This window comes from Saccostrea cucullata, unplaced genomic scaffold (genome assembly GCF_032062105.1).
Source record: "Saccostrea cucullata isolate Sc308-1 unplaced genomic scaffold, CSIRO_AGI_Scuc_v1 ctg6468, whole genome shotgun sequence".
NCBI classification, from domain to species: domain Eukaryota; kingdom Metazoa; phylum Mollusca; class Bivalvia; order Ostreida; family Ostreidae; genus Saccostrea; species Saccostrea cuccullata.
Window position 1 is genome coordinate 4984 of NW_026928995.1, and position 7516 is coordinate 12499.

At 31.8% G+C, this 7516-nt stretch overlaps 1 pseudogene; it reads right to left on the minus strand.

Moving 5' to 3' along the window:
* Nucleotides 1-214: 214 nt before the first annotated feature.
* On the minus strand, nucleotides 215-6705 carry LOC134279536 (cytochrome P450 3A8-like; annotated as a pseudogene).
* Nucleotides 6706-7516: the final 811 nt, after the last annotated feature.

Consider the following 7516-nt stretch of genomic DNA (forward strand, 5'->3'; position numbering starts at 1 on the left):
TCAATTACTAAAATCTTAGTCTAGAATTTTTGTTTTATACATATTTTTTTTTCAAAGTGCGTTTAATTTCCCCTTGGTAAAAAAATGTTGATGTACACTCTTAACGCACTTTGAAAAAATTTTTCAAGTGCGTTGATTTTGTACCAATTTTAACGCACTTTGAAAATTTTTTTCAAAGTGCGTAATTTTTTCAAAGTGCATTGCCACACGGCACATAAGGATTAATACAGAATAACATGAAATACACTTTAATTACAACCTAAAGTCATTATTTTTTGCGAAGATAAATTTCATTCTGAAGATTTAAAGACAGATTTATTGAAAAAAAAATCAAGAAAATAACCTTTCTGGATCAAACTTTTCCGGATCTTCCCAGAGTTTATCGGAATGATGTAAAATCCATATTGGTATTCCTATATTCATACCTTTAAGAATCTTCAAACCATTGAAGACAGTATCCTGAACACATATCTATCTGTTCTGCAGGTAAAGTGTATTTTCTTTCATCTCCTCTTCAGAGAAACTCCATTTGTAAACAATCTATTATCACGTTTCAAGGAAAATATAAACATGGCAGATTAAAAAAAAAATTGAAATGTTTACTAAAAACTATATATTTTTTTCTTCTTAACCAAAACAAAAACTATCCTTAAAAATGACTGCTCAAAACAAGAATTATTTACATCTACATGCACTATCAAATACAACTTCATATAATTCTATATTAATTATCGTTAAAAACATCATATCATATAGTAGAAACACATGTACTGGACATACTTGAAATTTTCTTTGAAGCATAAACTGTTAATTCTCCACATAATTACCTTGGTGCAAAAGGGAAAATATCATCGTTTCATTAATGCACATATCCATAAACTGTAACTTCCCGACATTGTCATATCCTGGTTCCTCCTAAAGATACATGTACATTTGTACAATTATGTAAGGTGTAAATTTCAAAAAAGTTATTTTGTTTATTTTTAATAACTATTGAAGACTTTACGAAATTTACCTGGCCATTCCAGAAATTTACAGTTTCAATAATGTGAAACTTTTAAACATTTTAGTGTTTGGAGACAAAAGTGAATGGAATCCATGTAAAAGTGGGAACAGATGCTGGATCATTTCAGCATTCATTATAAATGGAATTTGTGCCAGTACGCTTTCATGCAAAATGTAAATGTGAATTATTTTTGGCATACAATAGTACAAGATGCAATGTTTACCATTCTTTTTTTTTTTTTTTTTTTGCTTTTGTAGATGTTGCTAGAATACTATTAGAATTCTTTTACCTGTGTTATAAAACATATTTATCTATATTTAAGTCTCGAAAAACTCTCTTCGAAAAACAACTGAAAAGTTGAAGAAGTTTAGGTAGTATACATTACAATAGAATAATATGAACATTATGTTCTTCGTGAATTTTTTAATGATTATAAAAGTTTGTGTAACATTGGTAAAAAGTATTTAATTGTGGGGGGATTGAATTTTTTTTATTTTATAGCATTTTTTTTTGGGGGGGGGGACTTATCAAATACAATGTTTAACTGTGTGACACTGTTTAAGAGAGACGAATGCTACAAGTTGCATGGTACAATCTTCATAAACTTAAATATATTCCTTTACACTGCTACATCATTTGGAGGAAAAAATAAAGTTTCAGTGTTTCTTAATTCTTTTTTGTAAACAGCAAAATTGGTTGTTTTTAACATAAAACACCAAGATTGGTATTCAGAGACTATTACAAATGTTAAAGATTCTAAACTATGACTAAATCAGAATTGTCTACATTTAATTTCTTACATCTCCTTATTCTGAAACAATTTCTTGGAACATCTTCTGTTGAACATCTGGGTAGAGGGCAAGAAAATATATTAAGAATGCAAGAATTGCGGCAGTGGTTTCATAACCAGCGAAGAAAAATATCAGACAATTGGCATTAATCTCGGTTGATGTCAAACCTGTGAACAATGAAAACACTCTTGTCGAAGACAAGATTAAATTCTTATATTAAAGCCTTCGTTCTGAAAAGTAAGAGATATGACCTGAAATAAAGTTGTGATGCATTTTAGTAAAAAGTTGTTTTTTGTTTGTTTGTTTAACTTCCCTTCAAGAGATTTTTATTCATTGAGACTCTACCACTTGCAGTTAGAAGGTTGCAAATTAAATTAAAACCTCTATTCCGCACATACGGCATTTGAGCTGTAAGGGATTTTTTGGGAATATGATCAAATCCAAAAGACCAGTTTCATGGAGAACTTTTAAAAGGTTAACATAATGAAGCTGAATAACTTTCAAGTATGATTGATTGATTGTTTATTGTTTAACTTCCCTCTGGAGAATTTTTCACTCATATGGAGACGCCATCACTTGCCGGTGGAGAGCTGCGAATTTTGTCCTACACTCGGCATTCAGGGAATCCGATCTTTTTCGGGTCAGCACCTGCTGCGACACGGGACCTCGGTTTATACGGTCTCATCCGAAGGACCGATCTCCAGGTCCCACAGTGGGATTCGAACCTGCGACGTAAGGATCAACTCCTTACTTCGTGACTCTAGAGCAGAAGCTCTAACTGAGTCAAGTATGTACAATAAATTATATATTGACTAGCCTTTCTTTCCGTCCGTCTCCATTGGGTTATCATTATGAGCTTCCCTCATCAGCTGAATGAAGTCAATATATTCCTGTGAATAAAATGAAAATTCTTGCAGAAAGTAAACACAAAGGGAAGAGGAATGGAACTGCCTAGAGTGTTTCTCTGAATCAAAACAATACGATAAATTTTGAGTTTCTTTACTCAGTTTTTGGATTTAAATTAAGTCTACTGACGTAATGTAATTAAACAAACCAATTACCCTTTTCCGTAAATGTCATGTTGTCATTTCATTTACAATTGTTGTCTTAAAAAATGCAGATGCCTCTTCATTTAAAAATGAAACGTTGAAGAATTTTGCAATCGGTCTTGCAAGGAATGGAATTACAGCTAAAAATAAAAATGTATTAACTTAATAACTAATTACAGTGGAGCCTCATTTATCCGGACGCTTTGGTTCCCAGTCAATTTGTCCGGATATGTGAAGCGTCCGGATACCTGAATCACAAGTTAAACAAGACATAATAACATTTTAAAATTCTGTTCCGATGAATAAGCGTCCGGATACTGAAGCATCCGGATATCTGGCGTCCGGATATCTGAAGGTCCACTGTACCAAAATATTAATAGTACACCATACATAGAAAAATAATAGTAGTTTTTATTTATAATTACCTGCAAGGGTAAATATCGGCGAGGTTCGAGTTACGGAAATGAGCTTTGAAACCATTTAATTTTACAAAAACTTGTCCTCGGGATCTTCCTGTGAATTCACTTTCAATCCAAATGCAGTAGAAGCAATAACATCTACTGTGTAGCAACCAAAGATGTGTAAATCAAATACAACTGTATATGCTGCAAGATGGAAATACTGAAGCATGGATGATTACCCGGTATTGTATAAGAAAATAAATCAAAATAAATTTAGTTTTGTACAAGTAGTACATATTTCATTGATTCATTAGGTTATTTTCACCAATACATTTTGATATATATTTTTGCCAGCAGCCCTATTTTATCATACTTCTAAGCACCAATCAATTTTAAATAGCACGATGCTCATACCGGGTATGACCGCTTTAAAACTAAATGCAAGCTTGAAACCAGTATCAATTGGCAAAGCCATTTTTCCAGATACAAACTTCGCATCTCGTTCGTTGCATGTTAAACAGGTTCTGTTAATAAAATGCCTCCTTTTAAAATTTTACCTTTACACTTGACGATCGTCCGTCTTGGTTAGTAAATGAAAACATGTCAAAAGTTCTCATAGACATTGCAAATCCAAAAATGGAGGTTTTGCACATTGAGCATTAAAGTCTGAGATTACGAAGGGCATACTTCGGGTGATAACGAACAACATTTGGGGATGACAGCTGTGGAGAGCCCTTTAGCTAAGTCTTTCATTGAGGCTACCTTCGCTCTGGCAGTCAGGAAACATTGTTTGAAGCGATTTTGAGTTGTACAAAGAGAATATGCTTGCAAATGCAATTTCTTTTAAATAAAAATAAATCGTGTTTCCCCAACGGTTATATATTGATGTTTAGATGCAATGAAGATTGAGATAGAGAAAAAATGGTATTGTAGGTAATATGGAGGTTTTCTTACAGGTATCGCATTATGCATCAACTTACAAAAAGTCCTTCATTTTCTTACTTTGCAAAGTCCACGTCTTCACTTTCCTTGATTTTCCTTTTTATGTGCTGAACAAGTGCATCTCCAGCTTCATTGATTAGAGGGTCCATCTAATTCAATGGAAACAAAAATTTGAAAAAAATGGATCTCATAATTGTATTTAACTGAAGTACACAAATGGAAATCCCAGTATTACCTTTCTTAGTTTTCCAGCTGTAAATGCTGGGGATAAAATTGCTCGGGAACTTTTTCATACTTTTCCCTGTTGTGATGCTAAATGTTCTTCTGCATCACCACTGAAACAAAAAGGTGCAACAAATGATGAAAATCTGAACTGAAACAATTATTGATAAAACATTTGTACGTAAAGAATTTTTAAGTAACGAACAATGATAGATCTCCAAAAACAAGTTAACATAATGATTAATAAGCGATAAAATTAAATTTTACACGTTCCATCCTACCAATCACTTAGGTGACAATGCAATTAGAAAATTTATACATAAGATTAAGTTTTAAAAAACGTGGTCATTTCAGAGGGCTGGATGGTTGTGGCATTCTTAGACTATATTGATCTCCTTTAGAAGAAGAGCTCCATACAAAGATATACAAATGGGATGAAATTTTAAAACTAAAATGTATGAAATATTTCTTTGCAAAATGATAGTTGACAGCTAAAGATATCATGTTTAGAAATTAAGTTATTTGTGATGGATTATTTTTTGACCCCTAGCCTCCTTAACGCTAGGAATATTGAGATTGCATACAATCTAATTTCTCTTGACGCGTGAGTAGCTTTGTAACCGAATTTCCAATAAAATCTTAAATATGTGAACGCTTTAAATGCCATTTCAATAAAATTTTAACATCAGGGGCATACATGAAACTATAGGACTATTCAATGATATATGTATAATTTGAATGGCATGTTATGATATTCATTAATTTACTCAGGTGATTTTTATGGTTCATTAATCATTCATTTAAAATTGCGTCTTACCACTCGATCTGTAAAGTTATTGAACAGCTGCACAAGAACTTCCTTTAACATATCCGTATCTGCCGCAACTACCATTGGTGATCGTCCGACAAATTGCCTGTCATTATAATATCATAATTTGTATATATTATGTGGGTTTTTCTTTTCATTAATTAAATAATATTGCACTTGATTGTTTATTAGTATGATTTACGTTAAATCGAAAACTAATGATCCTGCATGAAGAATACATGGAAATTTCACCCGAACACATCTCCATATTCCCTCCACGACAAATTATCAGCTTCTGCAATGCCCTGGAATATATAGAAGAATACTCATACATCTCCTTATTAAAAAAGAATGTGTGCAAAGATTATCTAGTTACTGTTTATAGGTTTTTCCCATTCCTGTCTGCATATAATAATTTCCGATTAAACGTTTCACTCATATCTTCCTATTACCAGTTTGGCAATTGTGCCCCGATTTCCATGCAAAAAACTTGGGGTTGGTCCATTGACTCCCATTTTCTTGAAAATTCCTAAATTCCACGTTGTGTATCTAAAATGTTCAGATACTATACTATGAAATCAAGATGAATACCGAGTGTTTTATATAATATGAATTCTTCTTATACTAAAAGAGTGCTTTGGTCATGAATTGAAAAGCATGAGTGGTGGAGAAGCAACGTTAAAATTAATTTTTATTAATTATCAAATGTGTTTTCTTCATTTACATGTACCATAGAATAATTATAAATTAAAATCTTCCAGTTGCTCCACATCAAACAAACCATGTCCTACGTTATAATTGCTTTTTCTTCCTATCATTTACAGAATAATATATTAAAGTCATTTATAGAGTTTATACATTAGAAATTACGATTATGTTACAGATGATTTTCTAACAAAGAATAACAGTTCATATTACTTTATTTCTATTTAAAATGACAATGTTTAAATTATGAATATTTTTCTTTAAGAAATACCAAAAAACGTAAAACGGCTAATCGATATTTGAGTTGTTTGTATTTATAATGCTTTTTATCTGGATGATTCTCTAGAATAGCATACACATTCATTAAAATTTTTGAAAATAATCAATACATTGTGCCATTCCATATATATATATATATAACTAAAACACAATAAATAACTGTTCCTTGATCATGTTTATACAGCTTTCACTCACTGCAAAAGTATATCAAATATGGATAAAGTAAAAGATAATACTGAAATTGTCCAATAAGTTGAAACAAAATAGTTGATAATTGCTCACACGAAGGAAAAAATCATCCAGAATGTAAAAAAGACAATCTAGCTCAGATTGATTATGAGTATCCGTATGCCTGAAATGTACAATTATGCAGAATAATACATTTCTGACAACTATTTAGATTATTGTGTCGATGTACTTTAAATACTTACAAGAGGAATAACAGAAGGACACAAATGATAAAAATCAACACAACGGTTATTATTACTCCTAAGGTAAACATAATGAATTTTAGAAAATAACTGCAAGAGATTTAATTGACGTGATTATAGAACTATCCAGTTGGCACTAAAAACACAGATGCAATATCATGGCATGCTTTTTGACCTGGTTACAGTTCCCCCGGTCAGACAGAGGTAAGAGATAAGATACCTGTTCACTGATTACATTTAATGCTAAGATGAATGTTAAATTCTCATCAGCCCCGATTTTTTCAAATGACTTTAGGTGTCCTTTGTACTTTTGCAACATTTCCAAATGAAATATACTCAACGTAGATATGTCAAACTCTCAAATGTATTATATCTGTTATTTCGAATTTCCATGGATATAATGAATCAACGTTGAAATGAAAAATGATTACTGTATACAGGGAAATTTTCTCCCCCGTTTTATTTTCGCCCTCTTCATCCTCTTCTTGATTGGGCGAATTTAAAACGGAGCGAATGCAAATTACACGACACAATTTTTTAAACAGAACTATGACTGGGCGAATTTAAAACGGGGCAAACTTGTTCACAAATGCAAAAGGGCGAAAATAACACGGGGCGAAAATAACCCTGTATACAGAAACCCACAGCAACAGACTTCATTTCATTTGCAAGAAGAATTATTTGAATAATTTCTGCTTTATTTGATCGAAACAAAAGTAGATATGCTTAAATTTATATGGGGATGCAGTTGGTACAAAATAATGTAAATTCAGAAGACTCGATCTCTTAAATCTACATAGATATTTTCAATTTAAAACTCCTCCATGATTTTTCTTTGTTTGTGTGTTGTCTAACATCTCTCTCAAGAAGGATGTATTCACT